We start from the raw sequence: 19,338 nt of genomic DNA, 5'->3' as shown, positions 1-19,338 counted from the left end.
TCACACCCAGCACATATACCCCCATACACACAGTCACTGCCCAGCATTACACCTCATACATACAGTCCTGGTCATACCTTATACATCATCCTCATACCCAGCACATATACCCCCATACACACAGTCACTGCCCAGCATTACACCTCATACATACAGTCCTGGTCACACCTTATACATCATCCTCATACCCAGCACATATACCCCCATACACACAGTCACTGCCCAGCATTACACCTCATACATACAGTCCTGGTCATACCTTATACATCATCCTCATACCCAGCACATATACCTCCATACACACAGTCACTGCCCAGCATTACACCTCATACATACAGTCCTGGTCACACCTTATACATCATCCTCATACCCAGCACATATACCCCCATACACACAGTCACTGCCCAGCATTACACCTCATACATACAGTCCTGGTCACACCTTATACATCATCCTCATACCCAGCACATATACCTCCATACACACAGTCACTGCCCAGCATTACACCTCATACATACAGTCCTGGTCACACCTTATACATCATCCTCATACCCAGCACATATACCTCCATACACACAGTCACTGCCCAGCATTACACCTCATACATACAGTCCTGGTCATACCTTATACATCATCCTCATACCCAGCACATATACCCCCATACACACAGTCACTGCCCAGCATTACACCTCATACATACAGTCCTGGTCATACCTTATACATCATCCTCATACCCAGCACATATACCCCCATACACACAGTCACTGCCCAGCATTACACCTCATACATACAGTCCTGGTCATACCTTATACATCATCCTCATACCCAGCACATATACCTCCATACACACAGTCACTGCCCAGCATTACACCTCATACATACAGTCCTGGTCATACCTTATACATCATCCTCATACCCAGCACATATACCCCCATACACACAGTCACTGCCCAGCATTACACCTCATACATACAGTCCTGGTCATACCTTATACATCATCCTCATACCCAGCACATATACCTCCATACACACAGTCACTGCCCAGCATTACACCTCATACATACAGTCCTGGTCATTCCTTATACATCATCCTCATACCCAGCACATATACCCCCATACACACAGTCACTGCCCAGCATTACACCTCATACATACAGTCCTGGTCATACCTTATACATCATCCTCATACCCAGCACATATACCTCCATACACACAGTCACTGCCCAGCATTACACCTCATACATACAGTCCTGGTCATACCTTATACATCATCCTCATACCCAGCACATATACCCCCATACACACAGTCACTGCCCAGCATTACACCTCATACATACAGTCCTGGTCATACCTTATACATCATCCTCATACCCAGCACATATACCTCCATACACACAGTCACTGCCCAGCATTACACCTCATACATACAGTCCTGGTCATACCTTATACATCATCCTCATACCCAGCACATATACCTCCATACACACAGTCACTGCCCAGCATTACACCTCATACATACAGTCCTGGTCACACCTTATACATCATCCTCATACCCAGCACATATACCTCCATACACACAGTCACTGCCCAGCATTACACCTCATACATACAGTCCTGGTCACACCTTATACATCATCCTCATACCCAGCACATATACCCCCATACACACAGTCACTGCCCAGCATTACACCTCATACATACAGTCCTGGTCACACCTTATACATCATCCTCATACCCAGCACATATACCTCCATACACACAGTCACTGCCCAGCATTACACCTCATACATACAGTCCTGGTCATACCTTATACATCATCCTCATACCCAGCACATATACATCCATACACACAGTCACTGCCCAGCATTACACCTCATACATACAGTCCTGGTCATACCTTATACATCATCCTCATACCCAGCACATATACCTCCATACACACAGTCACTGCCCAGCATTACACCTCATACATACAGTCCTGGTCATACCTTATACATCATCCTCATACCCAGCACATATACCTCCATACACACAGTCACTGCCCAGCATTACACCTCATACATACAGTCCTGGTCATACCTTATACATCATCCTCACACCCAGCACATATACCCCCATACACACAGTCACTGCCCAGCATTACACCTCATACATACAGTCCTGGTCATACCTTATACATCATCCTCATACCCAGCACATATACCTCCATACACACAGTCACTGCCCAGCATTACACCTCATACATACAGTCCTGGTCATACCTTATACATCATCCTCATACCCAGCACATATACCCCCATACACACAGTCACTGCCCAGCATTACACCTCATACATACAGTCCTGGTCACACCTTATACATCATCCTCATACCCAGCACATATACCCCCATACACACAGTCACTGCCCAGCATTACACCTCATACATACAGTCCTGGTCATACCTTATACATCATCCTCATACCCAGCACATATACCTCCATACACACAGTCACTGCCCAGCATTACACCTCATACATACAGTCCTGGTCACACCTTATACATCATCCTCATACCCAGCACATATACCCCCATACACACAGTCACTGCCCAGCATTACACCTCATACATACAGTCCTGGTCACACCTTATACATCATCCTCATACCCAGCACATATACCTCCATACACACAGTCACTGCCCAGCATTACACCTCATACATACAGTCCTGGTCACACCTTATACATCATCCTCATACCCAGCACATATACCTCCATACACACAGTCACTGCCCAGCATTACACCTCATACATACAGTCCTGGTCATACCTTATACATCATCCTCATACCCAGCACATATACCCCCATACACACAGTCACTGCCCAGCATTACACCTCATACATACAGTCCTGGTCATACCTTATACATCATCCTCATACCCAGCACATATACCCCCATACACACAGTCACTGCCCAGCATTACACCTCATACATACAGTCCTGGTCATACCTTATACATCATCCTCATACCCAGCACATATACCTCCATACACACAGTCACTGCCCAGCATTACACCTCATACATACAGTCCTGGTCATTCCTTATACATCATCCTCATACCCAGCACATATACCTCCATACACACAGTCACTGCCCAGCATTACACCTCATACATACAGTCCTGGTCATTCCTTATACATCATCCTCATACCCAGCACATATACCTCCATACACACAGTCACTGCCCAGCATTACACCTCATACATACAGTCCTGGTCACACCTTATACATCATCCTCATACCCAGCACATATACCTCCATACACACAGTCACTGCCCAGCATTACACCTCATACATACAGTCCTGGTCACACCTTATACATCATCCTCATACCCAGCACATATACCTCCATACACACAGTCACTGCCCAGCATTACACCTCATACATACAGTCCTGGTCACACCTTATACATCATCCTCATACCCAGCACATATACCTCCATACACACAGTCACTGCCCAGCATTACACCTCATACATACAGTCCTGGTCATACCTTATACATCATCCTCATACCCAGCACATATACCCCCATACACACAGTCACTGCCCAGCATTACATCTCATACATACAGTCCTGGTCACACCTTATACATCATCCTCATACCCAGCACATATACCCCCATACACACAGTCACTGCCCAGCATTACACCTCATACATACAGTCCTGGTCATACCTTATACATCATCCTCATACCCAGCACATATACCCCCATACACACAGTCACTGCCCAGCATTACATCTCATACATACAGTCCTGGTCACACCTTATACATCATCCTCATACCCAGCACATATACCCCCATACACACAGTCACTGCCCAGCATTACACCTCATACATACAGTCCTGGTCACACCTTATACATCATCCTCATACCCAGCACATATACCCCCATACACACAGTCACTGCCCAGCATTACATCTCATACATACAGTCCTGGTCACACCTTATACAACATCCTCATACCCAGCACATATACCTCCATACACACAGTCACTGCCCAGCATTACACCTCATACATACAGTCCTGGTCACACCTTATACATCATCCTCATACCCAGCACATATACCTCCATACACACAGTCACTGCCCAGCATTACACCTCATACATACAGTCCTGGTCATACCTTATACATCATCCTCATACCCAGCACATATACCCCCATACACACAGTCACTGCCCAGCATTACACCTCATACATACAGTCCTGGTCATACCTTATACATCATCCTCATACCCAGCACATATACCTCCATACACACAGTCACTGCCCAGCATTACACCTCATACATACAGTCCTGGTCACACCTTATACATCATCCTCATACCCAGCACATATACCCCCATACACACAGTCACTGCCCAGCATTACACCTCATACATACACTCCTGGTCATACCTTATACATCATCCTCATACCCAGCACATATACCTCCATACACAGTCACTGCCCAGCATTACACCTCATACATACAGTCCTGGTCATACCTTATACATCATCCTCATACCCAGCACATATACCCCCATACACACAGTCACTGCCCAGCATTACACCTCATACATACAGTCCTGGTCATACCTTATACATCATCCTCATACCCAGCACATATACCTCCATACACAGTCACTGCCCAGCATTACACCTCATACATACAGTCCTGGTCATACCTTATACATCATCCTCATACCCAGCACATATACCTCCATACACAGTCACTGCCCAGCATTACACCTCATACATACCGTCCTGGTCACACCTTATACATCATCCTCATACCCAGCACATATACCTCCATACACACAGTCACTGCCCAGCATTACACCTCATACATACAGTCCTGGTCACACCTTATACATCATCCTCATACCCAGCACATATACCCCCATACACACAGTCACTGCCCAGCATTACACCTCATACATACAGTCCTGGTCACACCTTATACATCATCCTCATACCCAGCACATATACCTCCATACACACAGTCACTGCCCAGCATTACATCTCATACATACAGTCCTGGTCACACCTTATACATCATCCTCATACCCAGCACATATACCTCCATACACACAGTCACTGCCCAGCATTACACCTCATACATACAGTCCTGGTCATACCTTATACATCATCCTCATACCCAGCACATATACCCCCATACACACAGTCACTGCCCAGCATTACACCTCATACATACAGTCCTGGTCATACCTTATACATCATCCTCATACCCAGCACATATACCTCCATACACACAGTCACTGCCCAGCATTACACCTCATACATACAGTCCTGGTCACACCTTATACATCATCCTCATACCCAGCACATATACCCCCATACACACAGTCACTGCCCAGCATTACACCTCATACATACAGTCCTGGTCACACCTTATACATCATCCTCATACCCAGCACATATACCTCCATACACACAGTCACTGCCCAGCATTACACCTCATACATACAGTCCTGGTCATACCTTATACATCATCCTCATACCCAGCACATATACATCCATACACACAGTCACTGCCCAGCATTACACCTCATACATACAGTCCTGGTCATACCTTATACATCATCCTCATACCCAGCACATATACCTCCATACACACAGTCACTGCCCAGCATTACACCTCATACATACAGTCCTGGTCATTCCTTATACATCATCCTCATACCCAGCACATATACCTCCATACACACAGTCACTGCCCAGCATTACACCTCATACATACAGTCCTGGTCATACCTTATACATCATCCTCATACCCAGCACATATACCCCCATACACACAGTCACTGCCCAGCATTACACCTCATACATACAGTCCTGGTCATACCTTATACATCATCCTCATACCCAGCACATATACCCCCATACACACAGTCACTGCCCAGCATTACACCTCATACATACAGTCCTGGTCATACCTTATACATCATCCTCATACCCAGCACATATACCCCCATACACACAGTCACTGCCCAGCATTACACCTCATACATACAGTCCTGGTCATTCCTTATACATCATCCTCATACCCAGCACATATACCTCCATACACACAGTCACTGCCCAGCATTACACCTCATACATACAGTCCTGGTCACACCTTATACATCATCCTCATACCCAGCACATATACCTCCATACACACAGTCACTGCCCAGCATTACACCTCATACATACAGTCCTGGTCACACCTTATACATCATCCTCATACCCAGCACATATACCTCCATACACACAGTCACTGCCCAGCATTACACCTCATACATACAGTCCTGGTCATACCTTATACATCATCCTCATACCCAGCACATATACCTCCATACACACAGTCACTGCCCAGCATTACACCTCATACATACAGTCCTGGTCATACCTTATACATCATCCTCATACCCAGCACATATACCCCCATACACACAGTCACTGCCCAGCATTACACCTCATACATACAGTCCTGGTCATACCTTATACATCATCCTCATACCCAGCACATATACCCCCATACACACAGTCACTGCCCAGCGTTACACCTCATACATACAGTCCTGGTCATACCTTATACATCATCCTCATACCCAGCACATATACCTCCATACACACAGTCACTGCCCAGCGTTACACCTCATACATACAGTCCTGGTCATACCTTATACATCATCCTCATACCCAGCACATATACCTCCATACACACAGTCACTGCCCAGCATTACACCTCATACATACAGTCCTGGTCATACCTTATACATCATCCTCATACCCAGCACATTATACCTCCATACACACAGTCACTGCCCAGCATTACACCTCATACATACAGTCCTGGTCATACCTTATACATCATCCTCATACCCAGCACATATACCCCCATACACACAGTCACTGCCCAGCGTTACACCTCATACATACAGTCCTGGTCACACCTTATACATCATCCTCATACCCAGCACATATACCTCCATACACACAGTCACTGCCCAGCGTTACACCTCATACATACAGTCCTGGTCACACCTTATACATCATCCTCATACCCAGCACATATACCTCCATACACACAGTCACTGCCCAGCATTACACCTCATACATACAGTCCTGGTCATACCTTATACATCCTCCTCATACCCAGCACATATACCTCCATACACACAGTCACTGCCCAGCATTACACCTCATACATACAGTCCTGGTCATACCTTATACATCCTCCTCATACCCAGCACATATACCCCCATACACACAGTCACTGCCCAGCATTACACCTCATACATACAGTCCTGGTCACACCTTATACATCATCCTCATACCCAGCACATATACCCCCATACACACAGTCACTGCCCAGCATTACACCTCATGCATACAGTCCTGGTCACACCTTATACATCATCCTCATACCCAGCACATATACCCCCATACACACAGTCACTGCCCAGCATTACACCTCATACATACAGTCCTGGTCATACCTTATACATCATCCTCATACCCAGCACATATACCCCCATACACACAGTCACTGCCCAGCATTACACCTCATACATACAGTCCTGGTCACACCTTATACATCATCCTCATACCCAGCACATATACCTCCATACACACAGTCACTGCCCAGCATTACACCTCATGCATACAGTCCTGGTCATACCTTATACATCATCCTCATACCCAGCACATATACCTCCATACACACAGTCACTGCCCAGCATTACACCTCATACATACAGTCCTGGTCATACCTTATACATCATCCTCATACCCAGCACATATACCTCCATACACACAGTCACTGCCCAGCATTACACCTCATGCATACAGTCCTGGTCATACCTTATACATCATCCTCATACCCAGCACATATACCTCCATACACACAGTCACTGCCCAGCATTACACCTCATGCATACAGTCCTGGTCATACCTTATACATCATCCTCATACCCAGCACATATACCTCCATACACACAGTCACTGCCCAGCATTACACCTCATACATACAGTCCTGGTCATACCTTATACATCATCCTCACACCCAGCACATATACCTCCATACACACAGTCACTGCCCAGCATTACACCTCATACATACAGTCCTGGTCATACCTTATACATCATCCTCACACCCAGCACATATACCCCCATACACACAGTCACTGCCAGCATTACACCTCATACATACAGTCCTGGTCATACCTTATACATCATCCTCATACCCAGCACATATACCCCCATACACACAGTCACTGCCCAGCATTACACCTCATACATACAGTCCTGGTCACACCTTATACATCATCCTCATACCCAGCACATATACCCCCATACACACAGTCACTGCCCAGCATTACACCTCATACATACAGTCCTGGTCATACCTTATACATCATCCTCATACCCAGCACATATACCCCCATACACACAGTCACTGCCCAGCATTACACCTCATACATACAGTCCTGGTCATACCTTATACATCATCCTCATACCCAGCACATATACCCCCATACACACAGTCACTGCCCAGCATTACACCTCATACATACAGTCCTGGTCATTCCTTATACATCATCCTCATACCCAGCACATATACCCCCATACACACAGTCACTGCCCAGCATTACACCTCATACATACAGTCCTGGTCATAACTTATACATCATCCTCATACCCAGCACATATACCTCCATACACACAGTCACTGCCCAGCATTACACCTCATACATACAGTCCTGGTCATACCTTATACATCATCCTCATACCCAGCACATATACCTCCATACACACAGTCACTGCCCAGCATTACACCTCATACATACAGTCCTGGTCATACCTTATACATCATCCTCATACCCAGCACATATACCTCCATACACACAGTCACTGCCCAGCATTACACCTCATACATACAGTCCTGGTCATACCTTATACATCATCCTCATACCCAGCACATATACCCCCATACACACAGTCACTGCCCAGCATTACACCTCATACATACAGTCCTGGTCATACCTTATACATCATCCTCATACCCAGCACATATACCTCCATACACACAGTCACTGCCCAGCATTACACCTCATACATACAGTCCTGGTCATACCTTATACATCATCCTCATACCCAGCACATATACCTCCATACACACAGTCACTGCCCAGCATTACACCTCATACATAAGTCCTGGTCATACCTTATACATCATCCTCATACCCAGCACATATACCTCCCATACACACAGTCACTGCCAGCATTACACCTCATACATACAGTCCTGGTCACACCTTATACATCATCCTCATACCCAGCACATATACCTCCATACACACAGTCACTGCCCAGCATTACACCTCATACATACAGTCCTGGTCACACCTTATACATCATCCTCATACCCAGCACATATGACCGGCCTGTGTTACCTGTTACAGCCCCAGCAGATCAGCCTGAGACACAGCAGCCGGGGTGGTGACAGGGACCTGGGGACAGACTATAAGAAAATGGCCGCCGCTGCCTTGAGAATAACGTAAGTAGGTGAATTATTTCCATGCTATTTGTGTACAGAAAAATGGCCGCAGCTGCTGTCAAGACATTTAACTAAAGCCTGTATAGGAATAGAAGTATATATTGCTTTGATGCTTATTGTGTCCTCAGTACAGGGGAGCGGCGGCCATGTTCTCTAAGACATGTAAGGCTTTATATAGCACAGATCACACTGCACCGCGGCCATGTTGCTGTGGTCTATATAACAGTGATCTCTCCCCTGTGTGTATTATATAAGGGGTGAGGGGACCAGGCTGAGGTCTTATTACTGTTGCACTGAGTTTTATTATTAGTTTTGTTATAATTAATCCAAGATTTTTACTATTTTCTACAGTATGATGACTACTATATTATAATTACACCTTTATTGTTTCTGCAAATTATAACCGCTCTATATATTACTCTGAATATTATTACTGTATTACAATTAATATTGCTGTAATTTATATATTACTGTATTATAATTAATATTGCTGTAATTTATACATAGTTACTGTATTATTATTGCTGTCAGTTATACATTGTTACTGTATTATGATTACTGTATTATAATTAATATTGGTCATTTATAGTTACTGTATTATAATACTGCAATAATAATCATAATTAATATTGCTGTCATTTACACTGTTACTGTATTATTATTGCTGTAATTTATATATAGTTACTGTATTATGATTAACTAGTATTTACGACCCATCATTCATGAGGTCACTGGCTATTGTCTCTGTTCTTCCACCAACTTCCCATCTCTCCCTATTACCCCCACATTCACCTTCCCATCTCCCTCTCTCCCTCTCTCCCTATTACCCCCACATTCACCTTCCCATCTCCCTCCTCCTATCCCTCTCTCCCTATTACCCCCACATTCACCTTCCCATCTCCCTCTCTCCCTCTCTCCCTATTACCCCCACATTCACCTTCCCATCTCCCTCCTCCTATCCCTCCCATCTCTCCCTATTACCCCCACATTCACCTTCCCATCTCCCTCTCTCCCTCTCTCCCTATTACCCCCACATTCACCTTCCCATCTCCCTCCTCCTATCCCTCTCTCCCTATTACCCCCACATTCACCTTCCCATCTCCCTCTCTCCCTCTCTCCCTATTACCCCCACATTCACCTTCCCATCTCCCTCCTCCTATCCCTCCCATCTCTCCCTATTACCCCCACATTCACCTTCCCATCTCCCTCCTCCTATCCCTCCCATCTCTCCCTATTACCCCCACATTCACCTTCCCATCTCCCTCTCTCCCTATTACCCCCACATTCACCTTCCCCTCTCTCCCTATTATTCCCACACTCACCTTCCCCTCTCTCCCTATTACCCCCACATTCACCTTCCCCTCTCTCCCTATTACTCCCACACTCACCTTCCCCTCTCTCCCTATTACTCCCACACTCACCTTCCCCTCTCTCCCTATTACCCCCACATTCACCTTCCCCTCTCTCCCTATTACTCCCACACTCACCTTCCCCTCTCTCCCTATTACCCCCACATTCACCTTCCCATCTCCCTCCTCCTATCCCTCCCATCTCTCCCTATTACCCCCACATTCACCTTCCCATCTCCCTCCTCCTATCCCTCCCATCTCTCCCTATTACCCCCACTCACCTTCCCCTCTCTCCCTATTACCCCCACATTCACCTTCCCCTCTCTCCCTATTACCCCCACATTCACCTTCCCCTCTCCCTCCTCCTATCCCTCCCATCTCTCCCTATTACCCCCACTCACCTTCCCATCTCCCTCCTCCTATCCCTCCCATCTCTCCCTATTACCCCCACATTCACCTTCCCATCTCCCTCCTCCTATCCCTCCCCTCTCTCCCTATTACCCCCACTCACCTTCCCCTCTCTCCCTATTACCCCCACATTCACCTTCCCCTCTCTCCCTATTACCCCCACATTCACCTTCCCCTCTCTCCCTATTACCCCCACATTCACCTTCCCCTCTCTCCCTATTACCCCCACATTCACCTTCCCCTCTCTCCCTATTACCCCCACATTCACCTTCCCCTCTCTCCCTATTACCCCCACATTCACCTTCCCCTCTCTCCCTATTACCCCCACATTCACCTTCCCCTCTCTCCCTATTACCCCCACATTCACCTTCCCCTCTCCCTCCTCCTATCCCTCCCATCTCTCCCTATTACCCCCACTCACCTTCCCATCTCCCTCCTCCTATCCCTCCCATCTCTCCCTATTACCCCCACACTCACCTTCCCCTCTCTCCCTATTACCCCCACATTCACCTTCCCATCTCCCTCCTCCCATCTCTCCCTATTACCCCCACTCACCTTCCCATCTCCCTCCTCCTATCCCTCCCATCTCTCCCTATTACCCCCACATTCACCTTCCCATCTCCCTCCTCCTATCCCTCCCATCTCTCCCTATTACCCCCACTCACCTTCCCATCTCTCCCTATTACCCCCACATTCACCTTCCCATCTCTCCCTATTACCCCCACATTCACCTTCCCCTCTCCCTATACCCCCATTCACCTCCCCATCACCCCCTATTCCTCCCCTCTCTCCTTATTACCCCAATTTACCTTCACATCTCCCCCTATTCCTCCCCTTACACACGTAAACAAGTTTGTTGTTACCTTTTCAAGAAAAACACTCACATTGTTGTCTTTTTACAGCAAATATGACAAAAGTAATTATCATCCATCATAGTTTATTACATATTTATTAGAAATCAGACTTTTCATTTGATTTTTGAAGAATATTTATAAAATAAAACAAATGTTAATGGCCAAAAATGATGGGACCCGTAACTCTTATATTGTGTTTCACAACCTTTCCGGGCAATGACTGCGATGTCTGTGCTCTCAGTGAAGCTCCTGCACCCATCAGCCGTTAGCTCGTCTCCACTCGTCCTGAGAAATCTGCTCCCGCTGTCTCCGGTGTGATGGGACCTTCTCCAGGCTGCACGTTTCAGCTCTCTCCATAGACGTTCCATCAGACTCAAAAGTTCAATGTTTCGTTCTTATCCATTTTTCGGTGCTTTTAGCTGTGTGTTTGGGTCATTATCCTGTGGTAGGACCCATGAACTGCCAATGAGATGACTGATAAGATTGATGACAGCTCTCTGCTTAGCTTTCTCTGGTCCGTGCTCAGGGTCTTATTCAGACCTGCTCGCAAGTGGGTCGATGTTGAGGCCCTGCACACGCGCAGCGGCTGCAAGCCCCAGAGCGAGAGAGAAATTCTCTTGCTCCAGGGCTAACTACAAAAGGGGCGGCTGTCGATGGTGATCGACAGCTCGCACCGTTTTGTAGGCGTGGTGGCTTGCCAAATGGAAGTGTTCCCGTCAAAACGCCTGCCGTTTGGGGGCGGCCCTACTGACGTCAGTGGTAAGTTTCCGGCTCTAATAGAGCCGAAAGCTCACTGGGGCTTGCGGTAGACGAGACCCTACCAGAAGGGTCTCGTCGCAAGCCCTGATGGTCAAGACTATCGCATCCATCAACCTGGCTGTTCACTAAATCTGTGGATAGTCACCCACAGCCTAGCGCGCGGCCAGGAGGCCGGCTCTGAACATAGAAGTGGCCGTCCTCACTCAGAGCAAGCGCTCGCATTGTGCGAGCGGCTCTGTATGAGGTCATCAGGGTGGTGCACACGGTGATAGCACACAGCATAGTGACTGCGTCTCTCCATGTACATGGGCTGACTGACTACAGGTATTAAAGGTGAGTTTATATCTTTATCACAGCGCGGAGGTGTACGGCCAGTGTACAGAGGTGTACGGCCAGTGACGCAGCGCAGAGGTGTACGGCCATTGTACAGAGGTGTACGGCCAGTGACGCAGCCCGGAGGTGTACGGCCAGTGACGCAGCCCGGAGGTGTACGGCCAGTGTACAGAGGTGTACGGCCAGTGTACAGAGGTGTACGGCCAGTGACGCAGCGCAGAGGTGTACGGCCAGTGACGCAGCGCAGAGGTGTACGGCCATTGTACAGAGGTGTACGGCCAGTGACGCAGCGCAGAGGTCTGTGCGTAGTCTCTATTCCTCCCTCTGGCATTTTGTATACAGCACATGCGCAGCGCCCTAGGAAATTGGTGACTGCCATTTCCCCTGTGTTTCCATTACTGCGTTTGTGCCGCCCTGGGAGCGGAGTTGGGGGGAGCTCACATCGCTGCTCTGCGCAGAAGGAGAATAGATGGCGTGGGCATGCACACGGCAGCTATTCATGGTGCGAGAGGAAAGCTCGGGGACAGCCCAACACCTCGCAGAGTGCTGGACATGCCCCTAAGTGATGTAATAGGGGGCGTGGTGCCAGCTCCATTTCAGCCGCAGGCGTCTCTGGCGCGCAGAAGATCCTATTATCAAGATACAAATGTTGGGAGGTATGCATGCTGCTGACAAGATAACACAGCAGCCCCATCCCACACATACATACAGCATAGTACACACATACATGCAGCACTATATGCACTCATGCAGCACTATATGCACTCATGCAGCACTATATGCACTCATGCAGCACTATATGCACTCATGCAGCACTATATGCACTCATGCAGCACTATATGCACTCATGCAGCACTATATGCACTCATGCAGCACTATACACACATGCAGCACTATATGCACTAATGCAGTACTATACACACATGCAGCACTATACGCATTTATTCAGCACTATACACCCATTCAGCACTATACGCACTAATTCAGCACTATACACACATGCAGCACTATACACACATGCAGCACTATACTACTGATTTCCTAATAGTTGCTAGTTGCTATTTAGCGCAGCAAGTCACTTAAGAAATAATTGTTTTCCAGTCCAATCGTGTGGTTCCAAAGCACAAAAAGTTATTAATGTAAAAAGTCACACGATGTAAGATTTAACAATTAGCATAAAAAGCAATGAAAAGAGTACAGCCGATACATATGCATGGACACTGGTCCCAGTATACAGTCATCAATCCAGAAGTCTGCGGTCGCAAGAAGATGTCCCCTACACTGGGATTGGGACACAGCTTATATACCTTACAGGTTTCAGAGTTAATAAAGGGACTAACAGGTTTCCATTGGTTGTTGCTTCTGGATAATCTGGTCATTGGTCAGTTCATACGGTGTCATCAGGGGTATGGCTCAGTCCTCCAACGGTCTCTTTGTGTATCTTCCTGCCGAACAACTGGTTAAAACTGGCTACAACACTGCACATATGTAATAACATTCTAAGCAATAACTCCCTATCATCCATAACTAGCGGACGCATGATGCGATTTCTTAGCCGATAGAAACGAATGTCTGCAAATAAAGAGGGATTTAGTATGATACCAAACAACATGGCATGTCCACTGTATTCTAGACCTTAGATCTCATTTAAGTACATATTACTTCATAATAACTAACAAAACCTTTAATAACTCTGGTTATTAACTATAATGTGTGGGAACCATTTCATGTGTATGCGTTTGCATATGTGCGTCTCTGTATTGAAATGGCAAATGTGCGTAGGCATGTATGTGAATACGCATATGAGCGTCTACGTGTATGTATGTAACTATACATACGATCGTCTGTGTGTGTGTGTGTGTGTGTGTATATATATATATATATATATATATATATATTTATTAGTGTGAGTTATGCGCATCAGGGTATGTGTGTGTGATGGATTCGCATTTGTGCGCATTGGAATGCACGACGCAAAGTATCGTCTTGGTATCACATCGTCAGACTACAGACGACTATATCGTCAGATAATTGTAAGCAATCATATTCAATTATTTGACTTTGACAGTCCACCCTTTGATAGCAAACAGAAAACTATCACATTCTATTCTTAACCTCTTTGAATACTAATTTATTATGCATGACTAAATGTTCTAAATGGTATGACACAACTGGGTCATTGAACTGTCAATAATGCGTTTCAGGAAAGGGTAAAACAACCCTTATAGGCCATCTGTGGAGCTATAGGGGATCATTGGCAGGGTGTGGGACCTCATCTAACCTATAAAGGAAGTTTGGGGGGGGGGGGGGGGGAGAATTGAGACTACATTATCTATGATGTTTAACAGAACATTTACAATACATTTTATTATACATTACCAAGCAAATTTACATGTTATCTGATGGTACATTCAATTTCAGGATTGTAATGCAGTTCTTTATTAACCTTAGTACCTATACCACTACCACTCACCACCATCATGATTTAATTTTCAAGGTTTACTTTGGTGGTACATTTTCCACATTTTACCGCAGTAAGAACATATCTGACACATAAACCAATTACTAAGATGACAACAAGTATAAGAATAAGGAGCTTACCTACACTAGCTACCATCTCCTGTACCCACTCTCCCAGACCGGTGAACCATTTGACAGGGTTTAACCATGAGAACCATTCCTCTACCTTTACCTCAGTCTCATACAAGGAAGTATTATGGTCCCTCCGAAATTCCCATTTCAGTTTAGGATTTCATCCATTTTCCGGTCAATTACCTCTTTGGGGTCATTAGTATTATTGGTGATGTACGTGCAACACTTGACACCAAATTGGGTGACCATAGTCACACAATATCCACCAGTAATAAGTGTTAGGTAGTTTAACACTAGCCTATGTTGTACCAATTCCTTTTTATAAGCCTGTAGCTTCTTACCCATATACCTGAAAGTGTCATCATACATCTCAGTTATGTTCTCTATTAATTTAGCCAGGTCTTGGATGTATCTAAAATTTAAAGTTCCCCGAGTGATCCTGGTGGGACCTAATGCTACCAAAATTTGGAAGCCAGTTGTTTCACTAAGCAACTGTGTGGCTGTATGTACTTCACCAGGGATCATATTTCTTTTGTCACTATGGGCCTGGTTCAGACCCACTCGCGAGCGGCTGTCCGCTCGCAAGTGGGTCGATGGTGCGCATGCGCGAGACGCGACGAGCGAAGGACTTTCCTTCGCTCATTGTGTCTGATCAAAGGGGGCGTGCTGTTGATGTTGATTGACAGCACGCCCCCTTTGGTGGGCGTGCCTCCCAGATGGGGGCGTTCCCAAGGGAACGCCTACCGTCAGAAGCCGGCCCCACTGACATCACTAGTGATGTCAGTGGGGGTGATTTTGGCTCTGACAGAGCCAAAATCACTCCGGGCCTTGCGGTTGAGAAACTCAACCGCAGGCTTCGGCTCGCAGTGGCGATGGTCAAGACCATCGCGACCATCATCCTGCACACTCGTATATGCTGTGGGTGGTGATCCACAGCTATACGAGCGTCCAGGAGGACGCTCCATAATTATGGAGGTGGGCCCTGATTCAGAGCGAGCGCTCTGGTCAGAGCGTCCAGCTCTGAATCAGGGCCTATGTTCATACTGCGTGTGTATGTATGGAGGTGATGCAGTTTTATGGATACCAATAATTTCATCATGTGCAAGGGTCATGATATCTGGTAGCACTCTTCCAAGATAACATAAACCTTCAGAGTTTGGAGACAGCCACTTGTACGCTTTCCTTCCACATATAAATACACATCATCCGGAAGAACGTAAGGAACAGAATGCATCATTATCATTGAACACATTATTCTGACAAAGAAACCTGCCCCTATTTCCCCCATTTGACTGGTACACGTTTCTGGTTGTATACTATTTTGCACAGTACCCTAATTATACTCTGCCAACCATTACGCGTGTACCTATACCAGAAGCACCTCCCATTTGCAATAATTCTGCGTACAAGTTAAGAATCGATAGGCTCATTAACAGCTCTGTGTGAGTATGTCATTGTCTGATTGCTCCAGATCACCTCCCAATTTCCTGGTTTTCTGATATTTGTGAGATTGAAGCATACCAGGGAGCTATCTATATGATACTGGTGGAGCTTAAGACTAGGGGGTCTAGATATATTATATTTCTTGTCCACCGGTTTTCCCCCATGTAATTCAAGTACCTTTGCTAACTTTAATGGGTATGGCACTAATCCCAAATTACTCTGTCCTTGAGGTACTTGTGAGCAAACCCAATATTCTGTTTGGTTTAGAACCTTACCCACTAAGGAATGGTAAACCTCTAAAGGATGCCCGTCCATATACATATTACTCTTGGACTGGCATCGTTGGATGCATTTCTCATCAACTAGGGATCCACAATACTCACAAATACCATATTCCTCAGACAATAACCCCTCACACTGTCTCCAAGTTACATGGCTAACAGATCTCTTAATTCCTAAACTGAGTTTGACCATAGGTAGCCCTGATCATTTTAGTGCTCTCTCCTCTGACTCCACTCCATCAACATCACTATCTGCCTCCCTCTCCGTAATCTGTCCTCCGTCACAGAAATAAGACATCCTGAAACAAATAAGAATGAGAAGAACCCTGGAACGAAATAAAGAAACCGATCGCCACTCCATTGCTGGAATAGTAATCTGCACGCGTCTCTGGCTCAGGTGTTTTCACTGCACTCTTTAGTTCTCCCGGAACAGGCTCGCAATCGACAGGTCCACGTTGTCGATCTCGACTTCACCTTGTACCTCCTTCGGTAGGCTGACCTTTCTGCAGTGAGTGGAATGGACCCAGGTAGATCTTTCTGCTACCTTCAAAGATGTGGTACTTGTCATCAACACCTGGTACGGACCTTCCCACCGGTCTGTCAAACAACCTGAGCGTAAGAAATTCTGCATCATAACATATTCTCTAGGTTCAACATCGTGACAGTTAGTTTGTTTCTGGCATATCAGGTAACAACATTTTCAGTTTCTGTTGCTTCAGCTGTCGCACAGTAACCTCATTATTACTCTTCAAATCATCCTGTGGACTTATAATCAAGTAAGGTTGCCTCCCAAACAGTATCTCAAAGGGGGACAGATTAAGAGGAGATCTAGGAGTGGTCCTGATGCTATGGAGGACTAGCGGTAAGGCTTCTGGCCATCTTAATCCAGTTTCAGCCATGATCTTACTCAGTTTATTCTTAATGGTACCGTTCACTCTCTCCACCTTCGCACTGGCTTGCGGCTGGTAGGGGGTGTGAAGTCTACTATTGATTCCCATAAGCTTACACATGTTCTGGAAAACATCACCAGTGAAATGAGTACCCCTATCACTTTCTATGATTCTAGGGATACCGTATATGTATACAAACTCCTCAAAAAATCTTCTTAGCAGTAAAAACAGCAGTATTAGTGGCAGCTGGATATGCCTCTACCCAATTAGAAAATACATCAGTACAAACTAATACATACTTGAGATTCCTGCAAGGTGGTAATTGGATGAAATCAATTTTTATTACCTGAAAAGGTCCGTCTGTCGGAGGGATATGGGATGGCTTGGTTGGTATTGTCTTCCCAACATTTTTCCTCAAACAAGTCAGGACATTGCTCTCTTTCCAGCTTGAGAAGAAAAGCCTGGTGCACACCAATATGCTCTAACCAACTTGCACATACCTTCTTTTCCCAGGTGAGTCAGACCATGCGCTGCCTCAGCCAAGCTTGGGTAATATGCCTTGGGACCAACAGGCCTACCTTGTCCATCTCTCCAGAGTCCAGAGGACACCTGAACACATCCCTTCGATCACCAGACTGCCTTTTCCTGTAGGGAACACAAATCTTGCATTTCAATTAATTTCTGTGCATCTATTGTCTGGAAGACCATCACGTTATCAGTTATGTTTATGCGTAACCCTGCTGCCCATTTGGCAGTTTCATCTGCTCTGTTATTGCCCATTGACACTGGGTCTTCGCATGTGTGGGCTTTGTATTTGATGACCGCTTCTGCCTTT

The sequence above is a fragment of the Taudactylus pleione genome, unplaced genomic scaffold (genome assembly GCF_031769625.1).
Source record: "Taudactylus pleione unplaced genomic scaffold, aTauple2 ptg001767l, whole genome shotgun sequence".
Taxonomy (NCBI): Eukaryota; Metazoa; Chordata; class Amphibia; order Anura; family Myobatrachidae; genus Taudactylus; species Taudactylus pleione.
The sequence above is the reverse complement of the archived record's forward strand: the minus strand, read 5'-3'. Positions refer to the sequence as shown.